The following is a 20,634-nucleotide window of genomic DNA, read 5'->3' on the forward strand; positions in this document are numbered from 1 at the left end:
TAGATATTACTGGAAACATTTGCATGGGTTTTGGTGCAAAATGCTGTATTGAGCTACACTTCATACATGACACTGACATAATATTACATGCAGCCACAGGACCTAAGACGAAGTTCACACAGTTACAAGGAGATTATATACACAATAATAAGACAGGCACATGGGAATGTAGTCCTACAGATGTGTTATTCTGGAATATAGAGATAAGAGGTGAAGAGAGAGCTGTGTGGTCAGGCGATATTACAAATGAGATGATCGCAAAAGGGAAAGTTGAAACATCCAAAACAGATGCTTTGTTAAGGACACAACTATTTGGGAAAGTTTTAGATCCTGCATTTCTTTCTATTACAGAAGGAGACGAGGATTGGGTAAAAACATGGAATTTTCAGATAACCAGAGAACCAGTACAAGTACAGGTATCTGTAGTTTTTACAGTTTCAAATACTATAGCTCCAGAAGTAAGGGTTACACCACAAGCAGTATATAGTCAAGAAAATATGTCTCCTTTATTACTAAAATGCAGCACGAGGTTAGAGCTACCTTCAGAATCTCTGTTATCATGGACCAAAGATAAATCATTTTTGGGAAGTTTTTCAAATGGTCCAACAAATGTTATACACAGAGGTCAATCCGGTAACGTGAGATGGTTGAATAAGGATTTTATTTTTTCTGTAGATAATCCATCTCCTAAAGATTCTGGACTTTACCAATGTTGCGTTTTAACGAAATATAACTACAAACAATGTAGAGATGTAAAGGTAAATATATGGTCAGCAGTAGATAATGTATGCACACAGACAAGATTTCAACCATCTACTCCTTTCCAAATCAATCAATTCCAATCTAAACCTCTGTTACGAGATGGAGTGTTTCTGACCATGGTATGGACCTTTAACATGTCTAACTGGAAAATCTCTTCTAGATATCCCCAGTGTCAGTCACATCTCACTAACATGGAGATGGGAATAGAACAATGGTTTGGGAAAAGAACTTCAACACAGGTTAGGAGTAAGAGGGGAGTGTTAGAAGGTATTTTGGGGGGATTAGGAACAGTAGGAAGTTTAATTAACACTATGGACATTCATACACTTAAATCAGATCTGGAGAATATTGGGTATATTGGAGGAAAAGGGGTAAAGATTCAGAAAAGCTTGAATCAAGTCCTTGAAAAGATGGTTTTGAACACTGCTGCTGTATTGGGATCTTCTGTATCACGTCTACAAGATGCTACTTTAGCTTTAATGGAAAGTGAACAGGAATCTCAAGTGGCCAAAACATGTCTAGAAATTCAGATTGAATATTCCACCAATCTGACAATGATTGCACAAGCCTTACAAAGTGGAATTACCCCTTTAGGACTAATGAGAGATTTGCCTATAGAATATAACTTTGCGATAAACCATACAGATTTGTGGGTAAATAAGTGGTTAGGATGTGAACAGAACATTTGTGTAGGAACATCATTGATTCCAGTGTCAGGAAGAGAAGAAACCCTGGTTCCTATAGGTGTTCTGGGACTTCCTGTCAGCCCTACACAATTGTTATATTATCAATTACACTACACAGAGTTTGCATTTGATGGTATAAACACTGAACAATTAGACATTTCGTCATGCTTAAATTTTGTTTCCAAGGTAATGTGTCTACCTGGACAGGATAAAGTCATTTATCATTCATGTTTCCATAATCATACCTCATGTCATGCCAGAGTTGAGAATGTCCACACGATACATGACCCGGTGACACCAGTAAGCGCTAACAGGATTTGTTTCCAAGTCATGTCAGGAAGAGAAGCAGTTTCTGCATTCTTCTCATCTTGTGTACATGTCGAAAATCTGACAATGGGTTTATATTGTATTGAGGGAAATGTTAAAACTCTCACAAAGAAAGAAGGAAGTATTAATATTACGTCAATAGGCTCAAGACGTCTGAAAATCCTTCCGATCCAGTTCAATTTGTCACAAGTCAATAAATTCCCTTGGGATTTGTGGACAAATGAGATAAAGAAAGACAAGGGTTTATTAAATCTGCTGACAAAACAATTAAAAGAAGCTGAAATTGTATTCAGACATGAACAAGGTAATCTAAATGATATTGACCATGAATGGACGAGTATGTCAGGCTCATCTTGGTGGAGAAATTTAGGAAAATCCGTAACTAGTTGGTCACAGTCTTCAGCGAAAATGGCAGCAGGGAATGTATCATCTAATCCGATTGTTATCATATTTATTATAGTTATGCTGTGTGTAATATATCAAATAGTTATTATGTGTAAAATTAGGAGAATTTATAAGAATATAAAGATAGAAATGAAAAAGGAAGATGATATTTTAAAAGAGATGTTAAAACAGAAAAATATAACTCTCTGATTTAATAGGTTTGAGAATTCAGATGACATTCAGAGCAGATGTTGATACAAGGTTTTCAGAATAAAGAATGAATGTGATACGAATGGTGAGAGAATGAGTTTAGGATTATATTTCTCAAATCATAATCAGGGGGGACTGTAAAATATCAGTATTTCTATAATAAAAAGTAATATAGATTAATTCACACATACAGAGTCCAGCTAACAAGCTCTGCTTATTTTAGAGAGTGACTGAGTTATTCTGGGTTCTTTTGCTCATACATCTGTACCTCGCTTGTCAGGCGTATAGGTCACTTGTCAGACCTGTCAATATGTGACTATTTAGAGGTGATGAATGGTTCTAAAGATTACAGGCCCTAGGTTTAAGTTACTCAGGCTAAGGTAAATGCATTAATAACTATATGCATATTGTAAAATAACTAGGGTTCACTTAATATGGAAGAAGTTATGAACATAGAGGCAAGCCACCATATGTGGTTGTAGTTTAAAGGTCAAAATAGTATATAAGTCGACCTAACTCTTGTTCAGTCAGATCTCATATCCCTTGAGATTCTCGAACACACACAGAACAGCTGCTCAAGACCATATGTAAGAACCAAAATGCTTTTTCTTCTTTTAAACTAACATTTATATTTTGTGTGCTATGAACTTACTTTTCTTCATTTTTGTAATCATTTTTTGAATGAACATTTAAACATGATTTATTTTATCCACAATTCAACATTGTTTTCCTTTTCATCCTCACCGTGCTCTTACTCAAAAGTAAGAAAGGGAGATATATTTTTCTTCAAGATAATGACTCGCTCCTGGCAGCGAACCGCACTGACTCTGCTTATGCGTATGCCATAAATCCTATTGTGAGTTTTAGCAAAGACAGAGACTTAAATATGATTTCTCTGAGAGTTTTGGCTTTGAGATGTTCCTCCAGGTCGTCCACCCATAAATGCATGGACCAGGCCATAGTCCATCGGCTTTGCGATCCATCGGCTCTTTCAGGCTGGAGGAGTCATTGATCGGGATCGCTGCTTTCTTTGCCACCTTGGCCAATGGAACATCTATCTTGGGTTCCTAGTCCCAAGTCTTTATATCCTCTGTGTTGAAAGCCAATCGGAGCCTGAAGTCTCTTGGTACTACTAGCTTCTTCTCCACATCTTCCCACTCCTCCAATATCATGGATCGGATATGGTTATTAACTGGAAACACTCTAGTGACCTGGGTACGCAAACCGCCGAACATCTCATCTTGTATACAGTTAGGTCCATTTATATTTGGACAGAGACATTTTTCTAATTTTGGTTCTAGACATTACCACAATGAATTTTAAACAAAACAATTCAGATGCAGTTGAAGTTCAGACTTTCAGCTTTCATTTGAGGGTATCCACATTAAAATTGGATGAAGGGTTTAGGAGTTTCAGCTCCTTAACATGGGCCACCCTGTTTTTAAAGGGACCAAAAGTAATTGGACAATTGACTCCAAGGCTATTTCATGGACAGGTGTGGGCAATCCCTTCGTTATGTCATTCTCAATTAAGCAGATAGAAGGCCTGGAGTTGATTTGAGGTGTGGTGCTTGCATTTGGAAGGTTTTGCTGTGAAGGAAACATGCGGTCAAAGGAGCTCTCCATGCAGGTGAAACAAGCCATCCTTAAGCTGCAAAAACAGAAAAAACCATCCGAGAAATTGCTACAACATTAGGAGTGGCAAAATCTACAGTTTGGTACATCCTGAGAAAGAAAGAAAGCACTGGTGAACTCATCAATGCAAAAAGACCTGGGCGCCCACGGAAGACAACAGTGGTGGATGATCGCAGAATAATCTCCATGGTGAAGAGAAACCCCTTTACAACAGCCAACCAAGTGACCAACACTCTCCAGGAGGCAGGCGTATCAATATCCAAATCTACCATAAAGAGAAGACTGCATGAAAGTAAATACAGAGGGTTCACTGCACGGTGCAAGCCACTCATAAGCATCAAGAATCAAAAGGCTAGACTGGACTTTGCTAAAAAACATCTAAAAAAGCCGGCACAGTTCTGGAAGAACATTCTTTGGACAGATGAAACCAAGATCAACCTCTACCAGAATGATGGAAAAGTATGGCGAAGGCGTGGTACAGCTCATGATCCAAAGTATTCCACATCATCTGTAAAACACAGTGGAGGCAGTGTGATGGCTTGGGCATGCATGGCTGCCAGTGGCATTGGGTCACTAGTGTTTATTGATGATGTGACACAGGACAGAAGCAGCCGAATGAATTCTGAGGTATTCAGAGCCATACTGTGTGCTCAAATCCAGCCAAATGCAGCCAAACTGATTGGTCGTCGTTTCATACTACAGATGGACAATGACCCAAAACATAAAGCCAAAGCAACCGAGGAGTTTATTAAAGCAAAGAAGTGGAATATTCTTGAATGGCCAAGTCAGTCTCCTGACCTCAACCCAATTGAGCATGCATTTCACTTGTTAAAGACTAAACTTCAAACAGAAAGGCCCACAACCAAACAGCAACTGAAAACCACCGCAGTGAAGGCCTGGCAGAGCATCCATAAGGAGGAAACACAGCGTCTGGTGATGTCCATGAGTTCAAGACTTCAGGCAGTCATTGCCAACAAGGGGTTTTCAACCAAGTACTAGAAATGAACATTTTATTTACAATAATTTAATCTGTCCAATTACTTTTGGTCCCTTTAAAAACAGGGTGGCACATGTTAATGAGCTGGAGAGTATAGATTATTTGGATCTGACCATTTTCCATTCAGAAGGGAAGATTTTTACTAAAACTTTTTTAAGAAGTGTGATGCAAATAGTCTGTTAGATTTTAATAGTGGCCATTATTATAAATGGTTAATCAATGTCCCGAAGAACCAGTATAAAAGGATTAAGAAAAATTGTAGTTTAGAGTCAGATTTTGTATTACAAGCCAAGGAATTGAAAAATAGGTTTATTGAGAAAAACTACCCAAAAAAACTGCTAGAAAAAGCATATAATGAGTGCGCAGGTTTGGAACAGATGGACCTAGTAAATCCTAAGAAAAAAGAAAAAGAGAATGATAGTTTCTCCTTAAACTTTTTAACTAATTTTACTAAACAAAATAAAAAAATTAGGAATATTTTACAGGATCATTGGTCTGTTCTTCTTAATGATCCAGTGTTGGGGAGTATGCTACCAAATAAACCAGGACTAACCTTTAAAAGATCCTCTACTCTTAGAAATATACTGGCCCCCAGTCGCCTGAAAAAAGAAAAAATTAGTGATGAACAGTGCAAAAAACCAGGAGTCTTTAAATGTAATACCGCTCGGTGTCTGTGTTGTGGCATGATTATGCATAATATGACCACATTCAGATCAATTCAGAATAATAAGGTGTTTGATATAAAGTTTTCCCTGAATTGTAAAAGTAGTTTTGTGATATATCTGATAGAATGCGAATGTGGTTTACAGTATGTGGGTAAAACCACACAAGAACTGCATAACCGCATGAATTCGCACAGACACAATATAATTGAAGGTTTTATGTTCCATGGAGTATCAAAACATTGCACTATAAAACATGGGAAGAAACCATGTATTAAAGTGGCCCCAATTGATTATGTTTCAGAAGACTCTGTGAACAGGAGTGTCATTCTGATGAGAAAGGAAATTTACTGGATTCACAGGTTGCAGACTCTGCAACCATACGGTTTAAATGAAATATCTGACATCTTTAAATAATTTTGGTGCTCTGCATATTTGTCTGCTAAGGATTAGAGTAGTATTGGCATCTGATAATTGTGTGATGTCCATGCTATAACATTACAGCAAGGGAATGATCATATCGCTAACATATAAAGAGATACAATCGGCGGTATTTTACTATGATTGGAATAGTTGGCTAGTGCCTTGAAAAGGAACTGACAGCTCTGGAGATGTGGAGCCTTTGGCTGAGAGAACAGAAAAGTTTCTTGAGTGCAGAGCAAGGGTCTGCTGTGCAGGATCGAATCCGCATAGGAGCGCATACATTAATTAATATATGATCATCTGCCTGAAATATAAGGAAAGTAAAAGTATAATATGTTGAATGAAGGGTTAATACTGAAAGGAAAATATAAGTGCAGTTATATAAGAGATTTGTGAATGTTGTTCTGCTAATTGATATGATGTACCAAGAATTTTAGACTTTTATTGAGTATAATCATAATTTTATTATAATGTTTTACATTTTTTCTAGTGTGAAGTTTTACAGACATCTGACTGGGATGATTTAGCGAATCCTGCTTTGAGCAGGGGGTTGGACCAGATGGCCCAGGAGGTCCCTTCCAACTCTACGATTCTATGATATGTGTGTTTTTATATAAGTGTGTTTTATAGATGAATTTTAGTGATTTTTGTGATTTTACATTATGTTGATAGTTATGTGTGAATTTTTTTTTTTAAGTGCAATGAGCACCTACCTCACTTCCTGGGGGAGTTAGTATATAAGGAGAATGGAATGTGATGCCAGTGTAACTTTGCTCCTGAGGAAGTGTACAGTGTGTACACGAAACGCGTAGAGTTTATGGAATAAAAAGAAAGTTATAATCACTGCTTGGTCCTTGGATTAACTCCTTGTGAACCTTGGACTAGAACAGCGCGATCCTGAAAGCCGGACTTCTCTCCTTCCTATATACTCAAATGAAAGCTGAAAGTCTGAACTTCAACTGCATCTGAATTGTTTTGTTTAAAATTCATTGTGGTAATGTCTAGAACCAAAATTAGAAAAATGTTGTCTCTGTCCAAATATATATGGACCTAACTGTAGATACTTCTTCCGGGGAGTCCTGTAATTGCATAGTGTCCCGAACAGCCTGCAGAAGCTCATCTGTGTCTGCTGATGAAAATAGATATCTTTTCCCCCTTCCTATCGGCTCCTGTTACTGATCCTCTTCTGAATCTTCCGAATCCTCTTCGTCTGAGGAAGGGCTAGACTCCCTAGGCCTCTTTCACGACCTCTGGGGTTCTGTTTGGTTGGCATGCAGAAGACTTAGGCTCAAGATGGAAGTCTGGACTTCTTGTCTTATTAGTGACCTCATATCAGCCATTAATGACGTCTGTTCCGTCCCGACGATTTTAAATGTACAGGCCTCAGCGTGGTTTTGGCCAATTTTCTGGGAATTTGGCTGTACAAATGGGACATTTTTTCCCCGATTTCCTTTTCACTGCTGACAGGGTGGAAGGCTCTCCCTAAAACGCAGATATTTATTACCTTTGTGTCTATAGGGTACTAGGATGGCACTTGTGATATGGCTTTATGAGCAGCCTACTCACGTGCCCCGTGCTTTGCCCTGCTCCCTCAGGCCTGGCTGTGTCCTCCATCATGCGGTGCAGACTGCCTGAGCTTGTTCCCACAAGTCAGGATGGCCGGCGGTGGGTACTGAGCCCTCCCCCTTTTACCTGGTTGATCCTGCTCATCCATGACCGCTCCTGTGCGTCGTGACCGTGCTGTCAAAGCCGCTCCATGTGGCAGCCACCACCGCTGGGCTCTGCCGCGACCCGGCAGTGATGCGGCCCACATGACCGGCGTGCGGCCGGCCCGGAAATGATGCGTGGCCACGCCCGGAAGTGACACATGGCCGAGTCTCCTGCTCCCGGACACTGCTCCGGATGCTTTGCTGGCCCCGACAGCTGCTGTGGACACCACTGTACTTCAGCAGCCTGGCTCCCACCGCACCTGGATGTGCTTCGCCGGCCCGCCGTGATGACTGGCAAGTTCCAGTGGCATGACGCCAGGCCCGAGAGCCCCCAAGGAAGAGAAAGTGGACCCCATCCCAAGGAGCAGCGCTACTCTGGGGTTGGCTGAGGGACCCCCCATCGCAGGTGTCAGCTGCAGATTTCTTGTGGCGGGAAGGGAAAGGCTGGGCCCCCCAAACCTCACCATCTGCACAGCACCGTCCGAGGATACAATTCGCCGTTCCTATCCCCAGTGGGACAAGAAAAACACTGATGGGTGGTAAGTAGAGTTGAGCGATACCGTCCGATACTTCAAAGTATCGGATCGGAATGGATCGGCCGATCTTAAAAAAAAGTATCGGTATCGCCGATTCCGATACCGGAAGTCCCATTCAAGTCTATGGGACTTCCGGTATCGGAATAAGAAAAACCCTGTTTTTGCCTTGTACAGCCTCTCTGGGGTCTGTACAGGCCTTTCGGGGGCCTGTGCCGGCCTGCCAGGGGGTCTGTGCAGGCTCCGGTGGTCTGTGCCGGCCTGCTGGGGGGCTGTGACGGCCTGCCGGTGGTCTGTGCAGGCTCCGGTGGGCTGTGCCGGCCTGCCGGGGGGCTGTGCCGGCCTGCCAGTGGTCTGTGCAGGCTCCGGGGGGCTGTGCCGGCCTGCCGGGGGGCTGTGCCGGCCTGCCGGGGGGCTGTGCAGGCTCCGGGGGGCTGTGCCGGCCTGCCGGGGGGCTGTGCCGGCCTGCCGGGGGGCTGTGCAGGCTTCGGGGGTCTGTGCAGGCATCGTCCGATGGGACTACAAGTCCCATCGGGCGATGCCTGCTACCATGACAGTGATTGACACATTAGCCAATGATGGGACAGTAGTAGTCCCATCATCCGGCTAATGTGTTGAATGTAAAAAAAAATAAAAAAAAAAAAAAAACTACATACTACATACTACATACTACATAGAGTAACATACTTACCAATACTTGTCACATTGTTCCCCGAAGCCATTGTCTTTTACGGAATAAATATTAACATAACAAACCACAAAAATACTCACCCATGATCCGAAGCAGTCCACGAGTGTGTCCCACGACGATCTTGGGTAGAGAACTGCAGCATCAGCTGATGCTGCCGTTCTCTACGGGCTGCAGGAATCCAATGATGGAAGGTAGGTATCCTTCCGCACTGTATTCCTCTGCCACTTAAAAAAAAAAAGTCCCTAGTCTCACTTTATGCCATTGCTGTGTGGGAATTTCCCACGCAGCAATGGCATAAAGTGAGACTAGGGACTTTTTTTTTTTTTTAAGTGGAGGAGGAATACAGTGCGGAAGGATACCTACCTTCCGTCATTGGATTCCTGCAGCCCGTAGAGAACGGCAGCATCAGCTGATGCTGCAGTTCTCTACCCAAGATCGTCGTGGGACACACTCGTGGACTGCTTCGGATCATGGGTGAGTATTTTTGGGGTTTGTTATGTTAATATTTATTCCGTAAAAGACAATGGCTTCAGGGAACAATGTGACAAGTATTGGTAAGTATGTTACTCTATGTTATATGTACTGTATGTCTATGTATGTATTGTATGTAGCATGCATGTAGTATGTATGTAGTATATATGTGGTATGTATGTAGCATGTAGTATGTAGGTAGCATGCATGTTGTATGTATGTAGTATATATGTGGTATGTATGTAGCATGTAGTATGTATGTAGCATGCATGTAGTATGTATGTAGTATATATGTATGTAGCATGCATGTAGTATATATGTGGTATGTATGTAGCATGTAGTATGTATGTAGTATGTATGTGGTATGTATGTAGCATGTAGCATGCATGTAGTATGTATGTAGTATATATGTGGTATGTATGTAGCATGTAGTATGTATGTAGCATGCATGTAGTATGTATGTAGTATGTATGTAGCATGTAGTATGTATGTAGCATGCATGTAGTATATATGTAGTATGTAGTATGTAGCATGCATGTAGTATATATGTAGTATGTATGTAGCATGTAGTATGTATGTATGTAGCATGCATGTAGTATATATGTAGTATGTATGTAGCATGTAGTATGTATGTATGTAGCATGCATGTAGTATATATGTAGTATGTATGCAGCATGTAGTATGTATGTAGCATGCATGTAGTATATATGTAGTATGTATGTAGCATGTAGTATGTATGTAGCATGCATGTAGTATATATGTGTTATGTATGTAGCATGTAGTATGAATGTAGCATGCATGTAGTATGTATGTAGTATATATGTAGTATGTATGCAGCATGTAGTATGTATGTAGCATGCATGTAGTATATATGTAGTATGTATGTAGCATGTAGTATGTATGTAGCATGCATGTAGTATATATGTGTTATGTATGTAGCATGTAGTATGAATGTAGCATGCATGTAGTATGTATGTAGCATGTAGCATGCATGTAGTATGTATGTAGTATATATGTGGTATGTATGTAGCATGTAGTATGTATGTAGCATGCATGTAGTATGTATGTAGTATATATGTATGTAGCATGCATGTAGTATATATGTGGTATGTATGTAGCATGTAGTATGTATGTAGTATGTATGTGGTATGTATGTAGCATGTAGCATGCATGTAGTATGTATGTAGTATATATGTGGTATGTATGTAGCATGTAGTATGTATGTAGCATGCATGTAGTATGTATGTAGTATGTATGTAGTATGTATGTAGCATGTAGTATGTATGTAGTATGTATGTAGCATGCAGTATGTATGTAGCATGCATGTAGTATGTATGTAGCATGTAGTATGTATGTATGTAGCATGCATGTAGTATATATGTAGTATGTATGTAGCATGCATGTAGTATATATGTAGTATGTATGTAGCATGTAGTGTGTATGTAGCATGCATGTAGTATATATGTGGTATGTATGTAGCATGTAGTATGTATGTAGCATGCATGTAGTATATATGTGGTATGTATGTAGCATGTAGTATGTATGTAGCATGCATGTAGTATGTATGTAGTATGTATGTAGTATATATATATTTTATTTTTTTTAACATTTAACACATTAGCCGGATGATGGGACTACTACTGTCCCATCATTGGCTAATGTGTCAATCACTGTCATGGTAGCAGGCATCGCCAGATGGGACTTGTAGTCCCATCGGACGATGCCTGCACAGACCCCCGTACATCAGCACAGCCCCCCGGCAGGCCGGTACAGACCCCCACAGGGTGCACAGACCACCGGCAGGCCGGCACAGCCCCCCAGCAGGCCGGTACAGACCCTGGGCAGTCCACACAGCCCCCCGGCAGGCCGGCAGAGACCCCCGGAAGGCCCGAAATGACGGCGCATCATGATGCGCACACACCGCGCATCATGATGACGTCATTTCGGCTGTCAATCAACTTTGAACTTCCGATTCCGATGCCGACTTCCGATATTGAAAAAATATCGGAAGTCGGTATCGGAATTCCGATACAGCAAGTATCGGCCGATACCCGATACTTGCGGTATCGGAATGCTCAACACTAGTGGTAAGGGGAGTGTCCTTTTAACCGCTCATTGTTCCTGTCCCACTGAGGGTAAGAAGGACGTCCTCCCCATGGTGATGTCAGGTAGTGAACTGGAAAAAAAGGTTTTAAAAATATATAAAAAAATATAAAAGTTCAAATCACCCCCTTTCACCCCATTCAAAATAAAACAATACAAAGAAAATAAAACATATACATATTTGGTATCGCCGCGTTCAGAATCGCTTGATCTATCAATATAAAAAAATAATTAAACCGATTGCTAAATGGCGTAATGAGAAAAAGCCAAAACGCCAGAATTTCGTTTTTTTTCGTTCGCCGCAATATTGCATAAAAATACAATAACGGGTGATCAAAAGATTGTATTTGCATCAAAATGGTGTTCATTAAAAACGTCAGCTCGGCACACAAAAAATAAACCTTCACCCAACCCAAGAGCATGAAAAATGGAGATGCGACGGGTATTGGAAAATGGTGCAATTCTTTTATACTTTACCTAATAAAGATGAGTTATTTTTACTGATAAATATTTGTTTTGGGTCGTTTATTTTCTGTTGGTATTTGGTTTATCCTATAAAACTCCCATATAATATTCTCACCTTGAATTTATTCTATAAAACTCCCATATAATATTCTCACCTTGAATTTATTTTATAAAACTCCCATATAATATTCTCACCTTGAATTTATTCTATAAAACTCCCATATAATATTCTCACCTTGAATTTATTTTATAAAACTCCCATATAATATTCTCACCTTGAATTTATCCTATAAAACTCCCATATAATATTCTCACCTTGAATTTATCCTATAAATCTCCCATATAATATTCTCACCTTGAATTTATCCTATAAATCTCCCATATAATATTCTCACCTTGAGTTTATCCTATAAAACTCCCATATAATATTCTCACCTTGAATTTATCCTATAAAACTCCCATATAATATTCCATCCTTGAATTTATCCTATAAATCTCCCATATAATATTCTCACCTTGAGTTTATCCTATAAAACTCCCATATAATATTCTCACCTTGAATTTATCCTATAAAACTCCCATATAATATTCTCACCTTGAGTTTATCCTATAAAACTCCCATATAATATTCTCACCTTGAATTTATCCTATAAAACTCCCATATAATATTCCATCCTTGAATTTATCCTATAAATCTCCCATATAATATTCTCACCTTGAGTTTATCCTATAAAACTCCCATATAATATTCTCACCTTGAATTTATCCTATAAATCTCCCATATAATATTCTCACCTTGAGTTTATCCTATAAAACTCCCATATAATATTCTCACCTTGAATTTATCCTATAAAACTCCCATATAATATTCTCACCTTGAATTTATCCTATAAAACTCCCATATAATATTCCATCCTTGAACGCACGCCGCGTGCATCATGTTTTTGTACAATTTGTGAATAATATATATAGGTTCTCCTCGTCTGAGTTATTTTTGAAGGTCAACAAAATACGATTTTCCTGTAATTCATTTCTCACACTCTCGGTATAATAATGACTTTTCCCTGTGTGGGAGTTTTAATGTTTAAAAAGGTTGACAACTAGTTGGACAACCCCTTCTCATTCCTCATGTTTGGACCTGTTACAATAAAAACACTTACACAAACCTCCCATGCTGGCTCAGTTTCAGTGGTGTCGGCACTTGTGTTCTTCTGTCTCTTTTGATGTTGTTACATCATGTGAGCCCTGTGCCCAATCAGCGCTGACGTCACTGTCCCCACCTTCGGACAAATCAAGCATCATGAAGCCGTCAGAGAGCAGCCGCAGCCCTGGCTTCATGTTGATGTCCAATACGTCCGAAGGCAGGAACAGTGAAGCTGCCGGTGATTGGGTGCAGGGCTCGTGTGATGTGAGAACCTCACATAAGCCCCGGGACAGTGAGTCTCAACACCACTGAAGTGGAGCCGGCACGCCAGCGGAGTATGAGTGTTTTTATTTTAATGAGGCCAAACATGAGGAATGAGTTCACTGAGAAAAAAAAAAATATATTTATCCCTTGATTAGAAGATTCATCGACAAAAGGATAAAACTAAACTTTATTAATCCCAAATGTAAAACTATACTCACAATTCACCCCCTGAAGGTTAGTGCCATTTGGATGTTTTGGGCTGTCATTATGATTTAAAAAGAGAAAACACAGTAGTTTGACAATAAATGGCTTCACCAAACCACTGACCATGAGTGGAGAAAAAGTTTTGGTGTTATTATTCATATTCTCTGAAAAAAAGGCCAAGAAAGCAAAAATTCTGCCGGGGTATGTAAACTTTTGAGCACAACTGTATATTCAAGCAAGACTAGACAAAGAAAACCCTAAAATCATGTATCGTGTTATCCGAAACAGTCAGAAAACTAGCCCCATATTGGGCGACCCCAGACTATATACTGTGTAAGTTTATAAGCCCCTCCAGTGTCAGGAATAGATAGTATGTGATAATCCCGTATATACCACTCAGGGAACACTTACCTTTCAGAGATAATTTCCATATTCATACTAAATAATGGCACAGATCTCCCAGGCATTATGACTGCACATATCCCTAGTCTTTATAACGATATTGCACTCATTCCCTGACAGACCACAGCATGGCCATTAGTTAGAAGCTGCTAATGATACCACCGATCCACCAAACCGCTGCACGACCGGCTCTACCCTCGCCTACTGTATCCTCACTCATCCCTTGTAGATTGTGAGCCCTCGCGGGCAGGGTCCTCTCTCATCCTGGACCAGTCATGACTTGTATTGTTTAAGATTACTGTACTTGTATGTATTATGTATACCCCTCCTCACATGTAAAGCGCCATGGAATAAATGGCGCTATAATAAATAATAATAATGATCTTTGGAGCAGGTAAGTTTTCCCTGAGTGGTACATATTGGGCCGTCTGAAGACTGAGTTTAGTCTAGGACAATTTGTCTGCACTACTAATTAACAGCAGTTACATTACCAAACTAGGGCAGTCCCTATAGGAGAAAAACACAAGAATTATACTGTATTGTCACATACTATCTATTCCTGACACTGGAGGGGCTCATAAACTTACGAACTATATAGTTTGAGGTCTCGGATCTGCCAATATGGGGCTAGTTTTCTGACTGTTTCAGATCACATGATACATGATTTTAGTTTTTATTTTCGTCTAGTCCAGCTTGAACATAGGTCAATATTAAATAGTCTCCTGATGACGCCTTTGGTGAAGACGATGAAACCCATAGAAATGAAAGGCTTGGAGAGTGTGTGTGTAAACATCACCTCACCCTATATATTGAGATGTGAGATATGTTTTTTCTATTAGTCACCTTCTGACTAACCTTCAGGGAGTGAATTATGGGTATAGATTTACATTTGGAAGTAATAAAGTTTACTTTTATCCTTTTGTCAGCAAAGAGGAATGAAAAGCGATAACCCCTTTAAGAAAATCCAATTTTGGTTAAAACAATTCCAACAATCTAAACAAAAAAAGGCTTCTCCCCTATGTGACATCTTTGATGTTTATTAACAATTGATTTCCATGTAAAATATTTCCCACATTAAGAAAATGAAAAAGTCCTCTCCTCTGTGTGACTGCTCTGATGTCTTACAAGATTCTCTTTCTGGTTAAAACATTTCCCACATTCTGAACATGAAAAATGCCTCTCCTCTGTGTGGGTTCTCTTGTGCCTAACCAAATTTGAGTTATGAGTAAAACATTTCCCACATTCTGAACATGAAAAAGGCTTCTCCCCTGTGTGAGTTCTCTGGTGCCTTATCAAATGTGAGTTAAGATTAAAACATTTCCCACATTCTGAACATGAAAAAAGCTCCCCTGTGTGAATTCTCTGGTGAATAACAAGGTCTGATTTCTGTTTAAAACATTTCCCACATTCTGAACAGGAAAAAGGCTTCTCCCCTGTGTGAGTTCTCTGGTGAATAACCAATTCTGATTTCTGGTTAAAACATTTCCCACAGTCTGAACAGGAAAATGGCTTCTCCCCTGTGTGAGTCCTCTGGTGCCTAACCAAGTTTGAGTAATGATTAAACCATTTCTCACATTCTGAACATGAAAAAGGCTTCTCCCCTGTGTGAGTTCTCTGGTGAGTAACAAGCTCTGATTTCTGTTTAAAACATTTCTCACATTCTGAGCAGGAAAAAGGCTTCTCCCCTGTGTGAGTCCTCTGGTGCCTAACCAATTTTGAGTTACACTTAAAACATTTCCCACATTCTGAACATGAAAAAGGCTTCTCCCCTGTGTGAATTCTCTGGTGAATAACAAGGTCTGATTTCTGTTTAAAACATTTCCCACATTCTGAACATGAAAAAGGCTTCTCTCCTGTGTGAATTCTCTGGTGAGCAACAAGGTCCGATTTCTGAGTAAAATATTTCTCACACTCTGAACAGGAAAAGGGCTTCTCCCCTGTGTGAGTCCTCTGGTGCCTAACCAATTTTGAGCTATGATTAAAACATTTCCCACATTCTGAACATGAAAATGACTTCTTTGCTTTAGGAGCAGTTTGTTTTTTATTGTCTCTTTTGTGACTTTGATTTTCCTTAGTAGTCATCAATGAATCAGAAGATGGGACCTGTTTCATAGGCTTATATGACAGATCTTTGCTGTGAATGGATGATGATATATCTGGAGTAATAGTAATCACTTCAGTTGTATCTTGTAGGATCTCAAGATCATCAGATTTAAAAATTGAAGATGTCAGCTGTCCCTCTGATCTCCTGGTACAGTCATCTGCTAAGATAAAAAAAAAATTAATAAAATATCCTTGAGTTTTATCATTTTGAACATTTCTACTTAAACTGTCCATAAAAATGGCAAGCTATGTAAAAAACAGTTCACAGTCTAATAGAAAACCTTGTTGGATGAGCCAGTAGTGTGCGGTGTTCAACTGTTTGTTCATTCTGCCTCCCAAATATCAAATAAAAAGAAACCAATCAATGTTATGTAGGCAAAAAAAATACCAATTCTCATCTCACAAAAAACAAGTCCCCACTCAGGTCCATCATCTGTCAATGGAAAAACAGAGGTTCCCACACTTTTAGGGGCTCAAACGCTGTTGAAAAGCAACAGGGTTTCTATAAACCAATCCAGCAAAATCCGCTCTCACTTCGTAGTCTTGCAGTGTGCGCAAACAACATTTAGGATCCCTTTATTTAGCAATATTACATTGATAAGAACCCACTTAATTTGTGGTGTCTCCTGGAGCACAATCTGGGCACTATGTGCTGGGTAATAAAATGGCAAATGTGTAATTTTCACTCTCCAACATCCACTGTGTGTTAATTTCCGGAAAGTGGCTGTGTAGTCAAAATATTCACTCCTCCTAAGGATTATAACCCTCAGTGAATTAATTAATAACATGGAATCACTTTATGACTGTTCTGGTTTTCTGTCATTTAGTTATATTAGGGCTTCTGCATATGGTGTGTCCAATCTCATCTGGGATCTGTTCCTGCTGTCCAGCTGGAGTAATCTGCTCCCTACTTCAGCCAATTGGAAAGTACCACACCCTACTAAAGCGCAAAGCACATGGCCGGAATCTGCCAGATACAGCGCTGTTCTCCTCTGGTTCAGTCCTCTGTGCTCAGCTTCCGGCTTGTGTATTTGTCTCCTGCTTTGACCGTGGCCCGGTTACTGACTACTCTTGTGTCTTTGCACAAGAACCGGATCTTATTGTTACGAATATTTCTGCACATAATGAATATAATGGTCTCAATTTCTCTGAGCAGATAGCATTAAAGAATTTGAATGAGTTATATTCCACTAATACCATTGTTTCTAGGGATGTTTTTCAAGCAGAAAATTTATGCATAAAAAATCCGAGTTTTTATCCCATCCAGTCCAGAGCTGAGTGCATGGACAAGTTTCAAAATGTCATGAAGTGGGAAACTCAGAGAGCTGGATGTAACAATTAAAGCACAGAGGTAAAAAAGTAATTTGAGTCACAAACAGCAGAGAGCCATTGATGAAATTAAAAAAACAACTAAAATAACAATTGAAAAAGCAGATAAAGGTGGTCTGATCGTGATCATGGATACCGCCCAATACAGAGATCAAATGAATGCTTTATTAAGTGACAGTTCTACATACAGAAAATTGCCTCATGATCCCACAAAGGATTTTCATAGAACGGTGTTTAAACTCGAAAGCACAGGTAGATTTTTTGAAAGTTGATTTCCCTATTATTCCTACAATATATGGGTTACCTAAAGTGCATAAAAGTGTATCACCACCCCCCATGCGCCCCATTGTATCGGGCATTGGGTCTCTCACTGAACACCTCAGCCAGTGGGCAGATTCTTATTACAACCACTGGTTACACGAGTTCTGGGGTTCTTGAGAGACTCAAAAGACGTACTACATCAATTTTCAAATGTGGTTTGGAACGGTGAATTTCAGTGGATTGGCTGCGATGTCACTGCCCTTTACACCTCTATCCCCCAAGACATTGCAATTAGAGCACTAGAATTTCACTTGTACAAATAAAGTGATTATACTAATGAATTATGTAATTATATTGTGCAGGTTATTCATTTTCTGATGCTTCATAATTATTTCTTCTTTGATGGGGACTTTTTTCTGCAATGCAGAGGAGTATCAATGGGCGGCAAACACTCGCCATCGGTGGCTAATCTTGTCATGTCGCATTGGGAGGAGGTAATTCTATATTCTGACAACAATCCGTTTTTGTCCAGCATTTTCTGGTATGGCAGATACATCGATGATACACTCCTTATTTAGAGTGGTGATGTGTCTGCTATATCAGAATTAGTGGAGTATTTTAATTCTAATGATTTCAATCTAAAATTTACATCTGTGACTGACCCACATGTGATTTCATTCTTGGACCGCACACTGAAGGGTGTTGCAGGTGCTGTTATCAGCACTGCTACATTCTGTAAACCACTCTCTGGTAATAGTATACTACATGCTTCTAGTAACCACCCCAGGCATACTATTAAATCTATACCAGTGGGGGAGCTGACTAGAATTACCAGAAATTGTAATGATGACAATATCTTGAAAAAGGAAATTAATTCATGTTGTGACAAGTTGGGAAAAAGAGGTTAGTCTAATTGGTGTCTTGATAGAGCAAAGAAAATTGTGCACAAAAAGAAAAGACATGATATGTTGTTACCTAGGGCAGATAATGATAAAAATCAAGATACAATTGTATGCTCTGTTCAGTACAGTTCTCAGTTCAATACCATTAAGACACTTATTCTAAAACATTGACCCGTTCTATTTGAAGATGACGTTTTATCTAATATTTTGCCCAAAGGTTGTCAAGTGGTTGCAAAAAAAGCCAACACTATTGGATATGTTGTCTCAGACATGGTTGCATTGCTGCGGTTTTTATCGTTGTGGCACATCTAAATGCAGAACATGTGCACAGTCCGACATTGTCCACTCTTTTTTGATAGCACCAATTGCAATGAGCATATAATAAAACAATATATTAATTGTAATAGTAAGAACGTAATATATTTGTCTATTCAGAGTGTAATCTGAGATATGTGGGCTGCACACCTCACACGCTCAAGACTCGCATATCTGAGCACATAACCGATATTTCATCTCCTTCTAGTGATAATCGATCTATTTCATCTGCATCCAGACATTTCATTAATGAACATCAAAGAAGTACTGAATCTTTTCGTGTTATGGGTATCGAGAAAATAATGCCACACACAAGAGGTGGAAATTTAAAGAAACGTCTTCTAACACGAGAAGCATACTGGATTTTTCTTATCTGAACACGTTTTCCCAATGGATGGAATGCCAGAAGAGAAATGATGTTCCATTATTGATGGTATTAATGTAATTGTAATCTATATGCATATGTTTTTTTCATTTTTTCTCTTTTTTTATATAAATGCCTGCCTTTTCTTTTTATATGGATTTCATAATTCCTTCCGTTTTTTATGTATATATAATTATTTGTGCACTATAGTTATTTTGTTTCCTTTTTTTTCTTTTCACATGTGTTTTAAATTTGACTTTATTGGGTGAAATGAGTATAAATTGTAGTAACAGCCAGGGGAAGTAGCTTTGAGAAACAACAAGCTTTTGTTCGAAACACGTAACCCACCATCTGTTACTCATGTGAACGAATTTCTTCTTTTTTGTTCTGGACTTATTTTTAAACAATAAATTGGACTTTTTTGTGAAGCTGGACCCTTTCTCATCTTTTTTCTGTGCATTTATTCCCTGTTGTGACCGTGGCCCATTTACTGACTACTCTTGTGTCTTCTGATTCTGTCCTTCTGGTTCTGACCCAGCTACCTGACTATGCCTCTTGCTATCTAACACCACAGAATAGCAGGTAACACCATGGTCCAAGCCTAGGGGTCCCAGTGTAAGTCCAGATCCATGTAATGGTGTTAGATGAGCAAGTCAATCCTTGGCAGAGGCATATCTAGGCTTTCTGGCACCCAGGACAAGAATTTGGTTTGGCTCCCCCCCCCACACATTAACTCCCATCCCCACTCATTAACCCCCCACACACATTAACCCCCTTCCCAACTCATTAACCCCCCACACATTAACCCCCATCTCCACTCATTAACCCCCCTCATTAACCCCCATCCCCACTCATTAACCCCCCCACACATTAACCCCCCATCCCCACTCATTAACCCCCATCCCCACTCATTAACCCCCCACACATTAACCCCCATCCCCTCATTAACCCCCATCCTCACTCATTAACCCCCATCCCCACTCATTAACCCCCCCACACTAACGCCCCCCCATCTTCGGTGTCTTCAGCTCCACAGTGGAGCACTTACCACCAGCGTTCGCTCTGGACGCCAGGGAGTGACGTCAGCAGTGTGATCACATGACCTGATCACACTGCTGACTTCGCTATGGCCCGGCGGTCAGAGCTTCAATTGTACTGGCATCTATATAGACGCCAGTGCAATTGTTCCCTGGGAGCTGGCACGCGCACCTTCTCTGCGCCAGCTGTCAGCTTGACAGCTGATACAGAGAACCACCGACTCTCAGGCCGGGGGGGCGGCAGAACGCAGC

At 40.0% G+C, this 20,634-nt stretch overlaps 1 protein-coding gene and 1 pseudogene across 1 annotated transcript in view; both read right to left on the reverse strand.

Moving 5' to 3' along the window:
• Nucleotides 1–16,423, reverse strand: part of LOC141082298 (uncharacterized) — a 77,232-nt pseudogene extending 60,809 nt beyond the window's left edge.
• The window catches only part of LOC141082449 (gastrula zinc finger protein XlCGF66.1-like), a 533,652-nt gene that overhangs the window by 309,500 nt on the left and 203,518 nt on the right, over nt 1–20,634 (reverse strand). The window lies entirely within an intron of this gene.

The sequence above is a fragment of the Dendrobates tinctorius genome, unplaced genomic scaffold (genome assembly GCF_039654945.1).
Source record: "Dendrobates tinctorius isolate UK_male_01 unplaced genomic scaffold, ASM3965494v1 ptg000017l, whole genome shotgun sequence".
Lineage (NCBI taxonomy): Eukaryota > Metazoa > Chordata > Amphibia > Anura > Dendrobatidae > Dendrobates > Dendrobates tinctorius.